The 16,150-nt window shown below is 38.6% G+C and overlaps 1 protein-coding gene across 22 annotated transcripts in view; it reads right to left on the bottom strand.

The window, feature by feature from the left end:
- MRTFB (myocardin related transcription factor B) overlaps positions 1-16,150 on the bottom strand; it is a 271,363-nt gene that overhangs the window by 81,404 nt on the left and 173,809 nt on the right. The window lies entirely within an intron of this gene.

Consider the following 16,150-nt stretch of genomic DNA (forward strand, 5'->3'; position numbering starts at 1 on the left):
TCTATCACCATGGATTTAATGGATTCCTGTTGTATTCAGTGGGTGATAACCTGCTCTTACACATTATTCCAGATTTGGCCAGAGGGAGTCCATTCAAGCTGGCTTCAGTTTTTTATGTCACGATCTACTCTCTGCATACTTTATTACTTTCTGGTACAAGGTATTCCAGGCTCATCTTTACTTTTCCTGCTCTGCTGAGAAGCAAGGAATGAACAGCAGGTGTACTCATTGCTATTAGGGTGTTGGTGTTCCCAGGCCTCCTCTGTAAAAGTTAGGGAACATGTCTGTGAGTTTATGTGTGTGAACATACAAGTACACACATATTTATGTCTCTCTATATTGACAGATGTATATTTAAGTATGTACATCTATATTTACTTATATATATGCTGAAAACCAGAAGTTCACCCTGATGCTTCCAATTCCAATCCAATGCCAAAGGTTCTTCCTCCACTTGTCTCTTTTATATGATTGTAACCCTCTTCTCCTAGAGCGAGAATCTTGTCTCCCACGGTCTGCCACCCCACCTGTGGATACCTGGTTCATCCTACTACTATCACTGCTGTAACAAACTCTATGCAGAAATCTCCTCACCCCAAATGGGCTCTGAGAGCTTCCCCTGGGTTGCTGCCCCAACTCCCATATGGCGGCTGCTTTGCCCCACATAATGTCTTTGGAATTGAATTAGCGATGAAGGGAGGAACGACACTTGCATTCTCTCTGAGTAAAAGAAGCCCAAAGTAGCCACGTGAACCGCTTTCAGTAGATTCATCCTTGTTCCTTACTACATGTGCTACATCATCTTTAGTGTCATTTGGCTCTACTGCCATGAGGGACATTTAACTTCCAATGATAGGTGATTAAAGTCACTTTGGCTATGATAAATCTGCTTCCACACTGTTTGTGTGTACACAAACTCAAAAGAGTGGTTTTTGTATGAAAGAGAGTTCCATAAATCAGGTCAATTTTCCCACTACTCCAAGCATAGATATTTAATAAGCGTGAGAAAAACTGTATGGCTTGGAGACTAGGAATAATCCAGGAAGGGCTTCAGGGAATCGGAACAGAAACAAACACGGCTCAAGGGACCTACACAAAAACTTGGCAGTCTCAATATATGCTCACAAAGCTGCTGATAAAAAAGATATGGTTGAGATGACGCTGCGCTGCGGTAAGCACAGACCTGAGAATATTACCAACTGTGCAATGTTTCACCAGCGTAAAAGCCTCCAAAGGGGATTGGATACAATAATTAGTAACAGCAAACAGATTGCTAAATACTGAGCTGTGGTTCTCCTGTAGCATTCTCGATACTGGACTGAGAGAAGATGCCTTTTCTTTTCACCTCCCACATCCTGGTACTTTGAAATAGGCCCTCCAGTAGCCCTTCATGCAAGGGATACAGGCCCACTGGGGTTGCCTCCACAAGGCCTGAGCCATTGTCACAGAAGCCATGCAGAAGCAGGCAACCAGACTGGATACATTTAGGGAGAAAAATGTCAGTCCAGGTCACACCTAAAGTTTCCCCAAGGGTACCATATTTTTAGTAAAATACTTATTTTTTAAAAGATTTTATTTATTTATTCCTGAGAGACACATAGAGAGAGGCAGAGACATAGGCAGAGGCAGAAGCAGGCTCCCTATGGAAGCCCGATGAGGGACTTGATCCAGGACCCTGGGATCACGACCTGAGGCAAAGGCAGACGCTCCACCACTGAGCCACTCGGGTGCCCTCTGTAAAATATGTATGTGATCCTTAATTACCCCTTTTAAAATCCTAAAACTATAAAAATATTGTTATCTTTATAAACACAGTGACCCGAAGGGCAGCAATGTCCACAATAATCAAACTATGGAAAGAGCCCAGATGTCCACTGAAGATGAATGGATAAATACGGTGTGTGTGTGTATGACTACTCAGCCAACAAAAAATGAAATCTTACCATTTGCAATGATGTGGATGGAGTTAGAGGGTACTACGCTAAGTGAAATAAGACAGTCAGAGAAAGACAATTATTATATGATCTCATTCATATGTAGAATTTAAGAAACAAAACAGAGGATCATAGGGGAAGAGAGGGAAAAACAAAAGATGAAATCAGAGAGGGAGACAAACCGTAAGTTGTTTCCTCTTAACTCTAGGAAAGTAATGCAAGTAAGGGAGGTGGGGAGATGGGGTAACTGGATGATGGGCATTAAGGAGGGCACGTGATGGAATGAACACCGGGTATTACATAAGACTGATCAATCACTGAATTCTATCTCTGAAATTAATAATAAATACTAATAATACACTGTATGTTAATTGAATTTAAATAAAAAATATATATAGGTACTAGGGGACAAAAATTGTATCTTTAATTAGCAAATAGTTACAGTAAATTTCAATAACAATAATTATTAAGCCCAATTTAATAAATCTTGATTAAAATGACTTTTTTTGTAAACAAGGACGAAGTGTGATCTCTGAAATCAGACATATCTTAAAAGTCCTTCATTTTTATTACTTTTTAAATACTTTTAAAATGGCCATCAAATGTGTAGTACTTCAGATATAAAGGATGAACAAATCGGCCCCATGAAAACCATTTCAGGAGGAAGAACACACTTTTCTGTTATTTCTAAGAGAATAAGATTCTGAAGGACTATCAGTGATTTGAACGATTACGTACTGTAGCATAACTGAGTGCTGCAACAGAGCCTGGTAACTTGGTTTGTAATGTGTGCTTATGATCATCTTTCCCCATGGAACACAGACATGATGGGTGTGGCCAGCCCTGCTGCGTGTGCTCTACTCTCTCTGAAGACGTGAGCTGAACCTCAGTAAGGATTATGATCTGACCATTTGTGGTCTGCTGACGAAGCCCTACTTCAAGGGAACAAGGAGAACTGCCTGTGGGTTGGGGCAGGCGGCTGGCTGGGGAGGCAGAGGAGCAGGGCTGAGACTGTATATGCAAGGGCCCAGTGCCACCTGTTTCCCCCCGCCACAGCTGCAGGACGGATCATGAAGAGAAGACATAACATACTTTATCAGCTCTAAAGGAGCCCTTCAGGGGCACCTGGGTGGCTCAGTGGTTGAGTCTGCCTTTGTCTCAGGTCATGATCTCTGGGTCCCAGGATCGAGTCCTGCGTCAGGCTCTTCGTGGGGAGCCTGCTTCTCCCTCTGCCTATGTCTCTGTCTTTCTTATTTATTCTCATGAATAAATAAGTAAAATCTTAAAAAAAAAAAAAGAGCGCTTAAAATCCTTTCTCCATTTCTAAGCTTTATGGTTCCCCACGAACACATGAAGATTTACAACAAAGAGCCATCCTTAGATTACGTATTTTCAAGGTCATCTTCCTTGAACTACAAGTTACAGAAGAGAAGGGACCAGGACAGACAGAAGGGAAGACTGAACAGAGAGAGTCATGTTCTTGCAAAGACGGGAAGACACATTGCTAAGTTATGGTCAGTGTGATGGTGGGATAAGAAAACTGTCCATGTATTATTTCTCCACCTTTTTTGCATCATTGTCCCTATTGCGCAACCCTTTCTTATAGAATTTTTTCATCACTTTCTATGAAATTTTACCACCACAGATTCACTACCTACATGTCCGTTTACACACTGTGTGTGTGTGTATATATATATAAATATATATATGCCTGAAACACTAAAGGAGTGATTTCTCCCAGGAACCAATCTGTGCTCCAGTTGAGAATGCTTAATCTACAAGAGGGAAAGCCAACGTCTCCTGTTCTGCTGAGGAAGAAACAGCAAGGTAATAAGAGTGAACTGTAGGCAAGAAACCCTCAATGAGATAATAACAAATGTTTGCCATCTGGGGTAATGATTTTTAGATCACAAGTGAATTTAACATATATTTTGTGAATCTTGAAGATCTTTTGATCCTCAGCAGCTCTGAGGTATGGGAAACATGTACTGACATTTGTTTTATTAAAAAAACAAAACAAAACAAAACACTGTAGTTGAGATATGAAATAACGTATTTTGAAGTCATTCCGGCAATGAGCATATATTCTTAATCCTGGCTTTCTGACTTCAACATTCGTTTCACCAAAAGCAAAAATCTGTATTTTTTTTCTTTTACTAAATTTACATATGATTTTCAAAGGCATGTAATTAAGAAAAACCAGTAATTTAATTTCAGAGGGTGCTAACATCCCAGATGGATTTATGAAGCATAGAGACAGGATGGTTTTGGGGAAGGAGCACGACTTTAGAGGTAAACATGATTCAGTTGTGAGAGCCATAAGATCCTGGAAAAGCAGCAACATCTCTGTGCCATGGCTGCCTCGTAGAAATGCAGTGACAACACTGATAGGACAAATAGCTGTTTTCTATGATTATGAGAATTAGGAAAAAAGTGCATATAAAATACCCAGCATAAGCATGATGGGTACCCCCCAAATGGTGGAGTCTGTTAGGACTCCTTTCTGGCATGATTTCCCTTATGTGCTATCCTCCACAGTGTGTTTGCTAGGTTAGGGTTTCTCTGGCAAGACACACACACAGACATAAATGCAGAGCAGCACGCAAGCCACACTTGTTCTCCATTTCCTACCACCCTCCTCAGGCCACCCTGGGGTGTGAATAAAGTTCATAGGTTTTTGGTTTGGCACTTAGTATCTTCTGGTGTCTTCCTACCACTTTAGGTTTATTTATTAGATTACATTTGAAATTTTTATATATGCAGAGAACCTTGCGGATGCTTTTCACTTCACTGGAATAACGAAATAGAAAAAGTGCCCCCAGGTGACTGACCATGGACAGCCAAGCCATCAGCTATAGGGTCTGAGGATTGAGGGGAACAAACACTAGGACATCATCTCAGGAATCCGAGGATGTATTCTTGGATGAGTTCTTTAAGGAAATTTAAAAATTCTGTGATTTTATTTTGTTGACAAAAAAATACCATGTTGCCGTGTAAGAGTGAAAAGTAAAGAGAATCAGACACGGTGGTGATGACACATTCAGACCTAGAGAGGACTGAACGGCACCAAGCCGGCAGCAGTGGGAATAGAGAGCAGGCAGTGGGGAACTGCGCTGACACGGCAGGAGGTGGCCCAGGCTCAGAGCCACACTACAGCAGTGGGCACCTCGTCAGGGTTCCAAGCAGCAGTCACACTTGGGCAAAAATGCATCACGGCACAGCAAACTGACAGTGATGGGAATTTCGTGAGCACTGTAGATTTTTAAAAAAATATGCAGAAGTGCTTCTGTTTCATAGTTGTGTTAAGTGCTCCTAAGCACAAGTTTATACTTCATTTATGGTTGTGAGCAATTCATCAAGATGAGACTAATAAAAATTAAGTCTTCTACTAGTTTTTAAAGGTACAGACCTTTCTTATGTTTGTGAAACACTGCTTCACCATACAACTCAAATGGGGTGAGGGGACCCATTTAGTCTGCTTCTTGGCTTCTACAATGTTATCCTGAGGAACATTTGCTTTTGTCTACTTAATCTGACTGGATATCCTATTTGGCCATCTTGGGAGTCCTGACAAAGGTGGAGATAAAAGAGGCAAGATGACTATCCAAATCCAATATAAAATCATGCCATGCCTTCATACATGCTCCAAATGTTTCCTCTGTCTCTTATTGAGCCTACTTTGAGCTAACTATGCCACTTTTCAAATGTTTCAAATCATTTCCATTTCCATTTCCTCAAGACCACACTATCACTACCCTCATACCTTTTTCAGCAAGTAGCGTGGGCCCTTAGATTTGCTAATACTGAGGTTTTCAGACATAAGTTCTATTTCCACCTTCCACTCCCATTCTACCTCCTGTCTTTGGTGAAGTCATCTTTCTTTTTGCCAAGTGGAATCCAGACACTTTGTTTAGGATTGTAATTCCTTCCCACCTACTTACAAAACTGTGGTCAATAAATTATATTTCCCCACTAGGATCTTTTGTACTTACCAAGATATTTGCATTTCCCTTTGTACTCCTCCTGAGATTTTGACTATCTCTAAACGTTCTCCCTTATTAATCTCATCCTTTACACTAGTACCAACCACTAACTCCAAACACCCACTGATGCACACATAAACACAAACCCTACCTCCAGATCATCATGCACTTGCTTTTTAAAATGGCACTGAGTTTTCCTTCTGCAACTAAGATATCCTTGGTTTTAAGATTATGTGCCATACTCAGGACTAAGACATCTATAATTCTATAAGATAGTTTTTGCTTGACATTAATAGAAAAACAAAGCTTAAAAAAATAGAACAAAAACAAATGGCAAGTGATGAGCTAGCCTACACGTCAGCTTGATTCAGCTCCAGACAACACACCTAAAAACCAACCCAACGCTGTCTTACTCATCTTTGCAGCCTCAATGCCCAGGACAGTATGACTGCTCAATTAATGCTGCTTGAATGAATAAATCAATGTCACTGGACCTACCAAAACTCATCCAGGCCTCTCCTCTACCTACCTATTCTTAGCTTGGCCTCAGTGTTCTGTCCCCTGATTTCCCGAGCAGCATTACTAACCCTGGTCCTTACACTCCACCTAAATCAAATTATTTAATATCCCCCAATGTGCTCTGAGTTTTCGTTGTCTTTATTCAATTTTTTTCTTCTGCCTGAAATTCTCTTTCTCTGATGGAAACTGTACTTGGGCAATCTTCAGGAACTAGTTGTAGTACCAATCACTTTCAGAAGTTTCCCAGGATGTGTCTCAACATCCCCAGTCAGGTCTTTTTCCTCTGCTCATTCTGAACACTCATGATACCCATCACTGGAGGACTTAGCTTTCTGGAATGATGATGAAATATTGCCAATTCTGGTTACTAACGGTGATAGGTCACTGACTGCGTACTGAGCACAAGTTCATGCACGGTGTTGAGTGCTTTACAGAATTCACTCAGTTCACTCTTCTCAAGAACTCTATCCACTACTGTCTCTAGTTCACAGTGAGACACCAAGAGGCAAAGAAACCTTCCAGCTACACAGCTTTTAAGGAGCAAAAGGGAGATCTTTAATTTAGGCAGCAAAGTTCAGGCTACTAGCTTTTCTCAATGGATTCTGTGAGATGATTAAGTCCTAAAGCCCAAAGGCATCCACTGTATCAACTTCTTTTCTATGTACTGAAAACGGCATTAGCTGGGTCATCTTCAGGATAACTGAGAAAATAGTCACTCTAGTCACACTGGTAGGAATTCATTTTCTCACAGAACCTGGTTGAGAAAGATGGGATGTTTTTAACTACTGCTTTCTCTCAACATTTGTCTGGATCTTTGCACATTTCTGATATCTTCAAAATTTTAGTCTTCAAAAGCTGGAACTTCATCTCATTCACCTTTTTATTTCCTATGAGATTTGTTCTGGGATTTTAATCATGTTCACATGGTCAGGCTTTTCCTTAATTGAGCAGTCCAAGTTGGATGATAAGCATCTTCCTTAAAATAGACTAAAACTACCTGCTTTATTTCTTTGGTTGTGTCTGACACTTAAAAACCACTATTACTAAGGTATAAGGATTCATTAAATTAAATTAAGATACTTTAAAGTGTGTATTTGTGGTGAGTTTTGATGGAGTACATGGCTGTGGAGTTATGGTTACATTTGATTCAGAGCATTTTCAACATTTCTGAAAGTCTCTTCCTGCCCCTTTGCAGTACATCCTTCTGCCACACCCAGCCCCAGGTAATAATCACTGAGCCACTTCCTATCACTAGAGATTAGTTTGCCTGTCCTAGAATTTCTAGTAAATGGAATCTTACAACATGCAATCTTTTGTCTTTGAATTCTTTCACTAAAACTCAGATTCATCCATGTTGTTGTGTGCAGCAGCAGCTGGTTCTGTTCTATTACCAAGTAGTAACCTAGTGTATGAATAGATTACATTTTCTTTAACCATTCATCTCTTGATGGACTATGGATAATTTTCAGTTTTGAGCTACTATGAATAAACTTGTTATGAACATTTATATATAAATCTTTGGGTAGATATTTGTATTCCTTTTCTTTTTCTCTAAAGCATTTATTTGAGAGAGAAAGCGAGCACGGGAGAGCCACTTAACAAGCATGAGCAGGGGTGGGGGGAAGGCAAAAGGAGAGGGAAAGCAGGCTCCCCACTGTGCAGCCCAATCTCATGACCCAAGTTGAAGGCAGATGCTTACCCAACTGAGCCCCCAGGTGCACCTGTATTCCCTTTTTTTTTTTTTTTTTTTTGTATAAAGGTCTGGTTGGATAGTAGGTGGATGCTTAGCTTTTTGAAGGAACTTTACTGGCAGCTTTATTTTTATTTATTTTTTATTTAAAAATTTTTTTAAAGTTTTATTTATTCGAGAGAGAGAGAGAGACAGAGAGAGAGACAGAGCGCGAGAGCACACAAGCAGGAGTGGCAAAGGAGAGAAAGAGAGAATTCAAAGCAGATCCCATGCTCAGTCTAGAGATCACAGCCTGAGCTGAAACCAAGAGTTGGACCATTACGTGACTATGCCACCCAGGTACCCTGGCAGCTTTATTTTTAAAAGCTCAAAACTGCAAATAACTATCCATACATAGGTGATTGAGTGAATAACTTTTGGTATACAATGAAGTACTACTCAACAAAAAAGAATAACACACAATACTCATAAACCTCAAAATAATTATGCTGACTGAAAGAAGTCAAATGAAACCAAGCATTTGCATCTATGATTCTATTTCTAAAAAAAATTCTAGAAAACGCAAACTAACCTAGAGTAACAGAAAGCAGACCAGCGGTTGCCTGGAGACTGTAGTGGAAAGAGGAATGGATTTCAAAGGGGCATGAAGAAATTCTTAAGAGTGATGAAAATGTTATCTTGATTGCAGGGAATTCAAAATCCCTTAAGTTGAATATTTAAAATATGTGCAATTTATTGTATAACAATTACATTCTGATAAAAAAAAAAAACCCAATGATAGTACTTATGGGAACAGAGAAACTCCTTTATGTTAGTATGGTAATTTTGAAACAGTCTTTATTTACAAAACTTGAATGCAACAGATTATTTACGTGGTGTCTAAAAAACAACTGAGCAACAGAATTGCTCTAAAGAACCTTAACAACAATCCATTTACACCAATAAGCCCATTCATCCATTAAAATAAATAAAATAAAGTGAATCCCATGGGTGATAACTGAGTGATTTATCAGATGTGTGCCAGCAGCGTGACCTGGTGTGCTATAACTAATAGGCATGTGTGAGTTCGGTGAACTGGTATATGTTACAGACCTGGATGGTGGAGGAGTAGTGATCCTGAACACAGAGAACACAGAATTCAAATTAGAAACATTGCATGTGACAAAGAGGATACCTCTTCATGCAAAGAGCCATAATCAATGAGTCTGTAACAGCTACACATATGCACAAAAACAACATAACTATTTTTACAAAATAAGAAGTACAGGAGAAGCAATGGGACACCAACAGAAACACACAAAGAACAGGGAAACTTTAATCTGCCTTTTACAGTGTGAGACAGATGAAGTAGACAAAACTTAGGAAAGGATATACAGTATAATCAATAAAGAGATCTTACTACTTACTATGTAGTAAACTTTATACCTTGGTGACAGAGGAGGACTTTAGACCTTCTCAACTAGACATGGACTGTTTTTTAAAAATCACGTATTAGGGGATAAAGAAAACTTTAGCAAGTTTCATAATATAAAAAAATACACAACACTCTGATCTCAATGTAGTAGTACTAGAAATTATTAATAAAGTAAAAAAGCTAAAAAGGCCTGTTTGGGGCAGCCCCGGTGGCTCAGCGGTTTAGCGCCGCCTCAAGGCCAGGGCGTGATCCTGGAGACCCGGGATCGAGTCCCACGTCAGGCTCCCTGCCTGAAGCCTGCTTCTCCCTCTGCCTGTGTCTCTGCCTCTCTCTTTCTCTCTCTGTGTCTCTAATAAATAAAATCTTTAAAAAAAAATAAATAAAAAGGCCTGTTTGCCTGGAAATTAATAACATCTCTTAAGTACTGAGTAGTACTTAATAGCATCTATTAATGCTATTAATAGCATCTATTAACTCATAGAGAAGAGGAAAAACAGAACTGCAATGAAGGAAGTTCTCACCAGAATCTATGGCTTTTGTTCAAAGCAGTGATCAGAAAAACATTTAAAAATATCAGTAAAAATAAATGAATGAAAATAAACTATGTGCCTCAGAGATAAAAATGATTTAAAAAACAAAGAACAGAGCCACCATGGCCATGGATAATATCATAAGGTCTATCTGGTAAGTTACTGGTTCCAAGAGGCACAGAGAGAATGAGGCAGAAAATGTACTTGCAAAGATAATGCCTGAAAATCCCCAAAATTTGATGAAACACATAAATTTACAGATTCTAGAAACCTGGCAAACTGCCAGTAGAATACATGTAAACACACAGAGCCGTCACTAGCCTTCAGATACACAAACAATAAGCAGTTAGAGATATAGAGGAAACCCCATCATTAAGAACAATGAAGACAATAAATGCTCAAGAGTAAACTAAAGATATGTATAAAATTCCTGGAAAACCCAAAAGTTGGCTTGAACAAATAGAAAAGACAGTCCTTGGGGCACCTGAATGGCTCAGTGGTTGAGAATCTGCCTTTGGTTCAGGTCATGATCCCGGAGTCCTAGGATCAAGTCCCACATCAGGCTCCCAGTGAGGAGTCTGGTTCTCCCTCTGCCTGTGTGTCTGCCTCTCTCTCTGTGTCTCCCATGAATAAATAAACAAAAATCTTTTTTTTAAAGAAGTTTATTTTATGTTTTTCAAAGACTTCATTTATTTACTCATGAGACACACACAGAAAGAGGTAGAGACATAAGAAGAGGGAGGAGAAGCAGGCTCCACTCAGAGAGCCTGATATGGGACTCAATCCTGGGACCCCAGGATGACGCCCTGAGCCAAAGGCAAATGTTCAACCACTGAGCCACTCACGCGTCCCAATAAGTAAAAATCTTGAAAGAAAGAAAAGAAAGAAAAGAAAAGAAAGAAAAGAAAGTCCTTGTTCCTAAATGGGATAATACGACATCATAAAAATGCCATTTTTCTGTAAATTAATTTACACATTTAATGCAGTGTCAATAAAAACACCAATGAGCTTTTTAATGGGGGCTAGACAAGTTGATATGTAAAAATATGGAAAAAAATGAAAACACCCAGGGCACATCAAAAAAACTCAGAGGAAAAAAAAGCACCATGTGGGGAAGGGAGAAAGAGCCTTATTAGATTAAAACAAACTCAGAGTAGATCAGGGATAAAAAGTTAAAAAAAAAAAAAATCAAACCATCTGAGTACTCTAATATTGATGAAACCTTTTTATAACTGGGATATAGCAAAAAGCTTTCTAATTGTGACCCCGAATCCAAAAGCAGTAAAAGGAAAGACTGGTATATCTTGGCCACATTAAAACAAAACACATTGAAGAGAAAGGGATGATCTCTCCAACATATAAATGAATTATTTAAAAATCAGACTGAGAATGAGCAGATAATTCACCTCCTCCTCCAAATATATTTCTGAAATTGCCCTTACACATATCAAAGGATGTTCAACCTTACTCACAGCTAGAGAAAGGCAATTAAAATTACACCAACATACTTGGTGGCAAAACACGACAATACGTTCTGCTGATGAAGTTGGGGGAGGGAGGAATAAACATTCACATATACTCCTAATCAGAATGCAAATGAGTACAGCCTTCTGGGAAAGGAATCTGGTGACATGTAACAAAACTACAAATGCATTCACCTTTTGACCCAGCAATCCTCTATCTAGGAATTTACCTGAAAGATAAACTTCTAACATAAAATGGTATATGCTGAAGATATTTATTACAGCACCATTTGTAACTGCAAGATACTGTAAACAACTTAAATGCCCACACAGAGGACTGGTTGACTCAAACATGGGGCATCCAAACTATGAAATACTACACAGCTGTGAAAAGGAATAAGGACCATCTCTTATTAACTGGGATGAAGCAGTCTTCAGAAAATATTAAGTGAAAAAAACAAACTATAAAACAGTTATCAATGTCACTTCTTGTGTAAAAAAGAAGGGAAAACAAGAAAATATATTTAGAGTTGCTTATCTGAGAGGAAAAAGAATGAAAGGAAGGAGAAACCAGAAACCAAGGAGACTGGTTTCCTTCAGTGAGTGGGAAAGGAGGGTAGAATGGATCAAGGTTGGGGATGGGATAGGAGAGAGCAGTCAGTAGTGCCATTTAACTGAGGATATCTTTTTAATATAATTTTGACTTTTAGAGCTTTGTTAACATATCACATTCTCAAAAATAAATTAATAAAATCAGTAAGATTGGAAGAACACTCAAATTTGAATACAAACACAATAAATGAACCCATTTGGATTTCAAATATATGACATGGACACACTGAAAAGGAGGCAGAATCAACGTTAGCAACTTCTGAATACAACATTTTGACTATATGCCTTTGGGCTAAAGACAAAAAAAAAATGTAAACAAAGATTCAACTTCCTTAGCAAATATTTTTAAAATAGGTTTACTGAGATGTAATTTACAGACCATAGAGTTTGCCCATTTCAAGAATAACAGATTTACTTCTCACAGTGGCATGGGAGCAGAGCAATTTTAAAACTATGTGTATTCTAGAGTTAAATACTATGTGTTATTCTGGAAAATATATTGTGGACAGGAACAGGATGGGAGCAGTCTTCTCCCTGTCAGATAAGGTAGTTACAATATGGAAAGGGGGTTGCAGTGAACCCCATGGTGCTGGATAAAAGTAAAGGTGTCAGTAAAGATGTCTCATTTTTTTTTTTTAAAGATGTTATTTATTTAATCATGAGGGACACAGAGAGAGATGCAGAGACATAGGCGGAGGCAGAAGCAGGCTCCCTCTGAGGAGCCCAATGTGGAACTTGAATTCAGGACCCTGGGATCATGACCCAAGCCAAAGGCAGATGCTCAACCACTGAGCCACCCAGGCGTCCCTCCCTTTTGAAGATGCCTCATTTTTAATACATGCAGTGGTACAGGCAGACAAGAATAGATACAGATGTACGCGTCTGTGTGTGTAAACAAAAACATGCCTTTCCTGTATCTGTCAACTGAGACATCTAGAAGTAATGAACAAACAGAAACAGTGAACACATCCAGCTTCCAGGTCTTGGCTTATAAATACTCCACTAAAACGAACCAGACTTTGTAAAAGAAATGACTGATTGGGGTAGCCTGGGTGGCTCAGCAGTTTAGTGCCACCTTCAGCCCAGGGCATGATCCGGGAGACCTGGGATCGAGTCCCACATCAGGCTCCCTGCGTGAAGCCTGCTTCTCCCTCTGCCTGTGTCTCTGCCTCTCTATCTGTCTCTGGGTGTCTCTCATGAATAAATAAATAAAATCTTAAAAAAAAAAAAAAAGAAATGCCTGGTTGCAGAGTTAGGGCAGAAAAAGTAAAAGTTGAGCCTGGAACATACTGCGGTGTCAGAAAGCAAGTAAGTACTCAAACAGTGATGAGAATCTGCTAAAAGGACACAGAACCCAGCTTGACAGAGCTCCCAACTGGCTGCATCCAAGACAATTTGAGCATAAAAATAATAACAATAGTAAGAGAATTATTATTAATAAATAGTATTATTTACTAATAAATAGAAAAAGACTCTACAGTTCCATGTGGATATAAATTCATAAATACAGGAGGTAGAAAGGAAAGCTTGTCCCTCAAGTAGAATGTACTCTAACAAATGTAAGGAATGACAGAATTAGAGATCACCAGCCTGACAGTTCTAGGCAAGAACTACCAGCAGATACTGAGACTACTTAGTACAGATGCAAGTTGGTTTGAAAGGAGCAGCATATTTATCTAATGCCAGAATATTTCCTCACAATATACTTTTTATTTACAAAATTAGAAATGGAGAAATAGTAACCTGACAGCGGCAGAAACCAGAAGGTTTTTTTAAAAAAGATTTTTAGTTAGTATCACCAGTAAAGGGTCAAACTGACATCCTTTGCCACCAAGAAGACACAACATCTCCTCTGTGGTCTTCCTGCTGCAGGGGCATAGCCTCACCCCATCAGGAGGAACCAAGAGATGTACCCAAACTGATTGTCACTCCACGGAATAACTGACCTATACTCTCCAAAATAACCCATATAACTCTTCCAAATAACTCTTCCAAAATAACTCTTCCAAAATGTCGTATAAGACAAAAAAAGAAAAAAGAACGAGCCCACAGAATTGTTCATTTTTAATGAAGACTGAGAGATTTGACCATTATAAATGCCTCCTGTGATCCTGGACTGGACTATGAAACACGGAGAATACATTTTTATTTCTTTCGCTAAAAAGGATATCATTGGGACAACTGGCACAACTTGAATATGAGGGGTTAGTAAACATATCAATGTTAATTATGGATTTAAATAATTATACCATAGTTATATAACACAGTATTTGTATTTTTAGGAAACACACCACAGTGTTTAAAGGTAAAAAGGCAATATGTTCACAACTCAGTCTCAAAAAGTTCTGGGAAAAACTATTATGTATGGATATAGAAAGAGTAGGATAACGCAAGTGTAATTAAAACATTATCATTCGGGGAATCTGGATAGAGGATATTCGGGAATTTTTTTGTACTATTTTTGCAACTTTCCTGTAAGTCAGAAATTATTTCAAAATAAAGTTTTTGAGAACGAGTCAAACTGTACATGTCAGATCTGTGCATGTCAGTGTATGTAAAATATAACTCCATCTTTAAAAATTTTAATGACAAAGATTTTCCAAGTAGGAGAATGCTGTGAATACCGAGAAACACTGCCAATAAAAGCATCAATTGGTGTATTTTAGCAAGCCACTGGAACTATGTTAAAGGAATCCAGAAAGATTGTCTCTGAATTGTTTGTCTCTGTAATTCAATATCTAGGACTTTATTCTAAAGAAATATTCTGGAATATACATTTAAACAAAACAATCTGTGTGCAGTGCTATCCATCCTCACATTAACCACAGCAGCAAAGACATGATCTAACTGTTCATCAATAAGGGAGTAAATAAATTATGACACATATAATGCTATCTTGTACTGCCACTGAAATAATGGCTTCAAAACTGGAAAATAATTATTGGGTGCTTACAGTGAGCCAAAGAAGTAAAAGTGATTTTTAAAAAGTATTTTATTTATATAATTCCTGAGAGACACAGAGAGAGAGGCAGAGATATAGACAGAGGGAGAAGCAGGCTCCCTGTGGGGAGCCTGATGTGGGACTCGATCCCAGGACTCCAGGATCACAACCTGAGCCAGAGGCAGACGTTCAACCACTGAGCCACCCAGGTGCCCCTAAAAGTGATTTTTTCAGAGGAATATTTAATAACAACGGAAAATATTCACTATAAGATGAAAGGAGTAAAGGAAGCCATAAAAATGCATGTTTAGGATGGTTCCCATTTTGTCTTTCTAAAAACTATATGGAGAAAAGATTGGGAAATACTGTGAATGATAGGACTTAATAGTCTACTTACATGCTGTTTTTTTTATCTTTCTGAATTTTAAAAATGGTCTAAAATGAGCATGTATTATATTTATGATGATAAAATACTAAACCCTAATAAAATATTTTCTATAGTAAAATATCTTGAATTGGCAATCTAAAGCATTTCGACATAGTAACAGCCTATATGTAATTCATTTAAACAAATTTTAAGTATTATAATTCTAGATAAGCAAACATGTATCTCCATAAAAAGAAGATAGCCATTGAGAAAGCAATTAACAATTTTAAGGCATTTCTACGAATTTTAAATTGAGAAGAAATAGGTTATTTATTTCATCACAACTGCCAGCAAATCATCATATTCTGACATTCTGAAAAACAGTTATTTTCTTATCTAATGATTCTGATATTGTTCTAGGAAATGATTTAAAAAAATTTTTTTAATTTATTTATGATAGTCACACAGAGAGAGAGAGAGAGAGAGAGAGAGAGAGAGAGGCAGAGACACAGGCAGAGGGAGAAGCAAGCTCCATGCACCGGGAGCCCGATGTGAGATTTGATCCCGGGTCTCCAGGATCGCGCCCTGGGCCAAAGGCAAGCGCCAAACCACTGCGCCACCCAGGGATCCCCCCAGGAAATGACTTTTACGTATTAGACACCATTGTCATTCTTTATGTTATTTGGCAAATAAGTTA

Source organism: Vulpes vulpes, chromosome 3 (genome assembly GCF_048418805.1).
Source record: "Vulpes vulpes isolate BD-2025 chromosome 3, VulVul3, whole genome shotgun sequence".
In the NCBI taxonomy this organism is placed as follows: Eukaryota; Metazoa; Chordata; class Mammalia; order Carnivora; family Canidae; genus Vulpes; species Vulpes vulpes.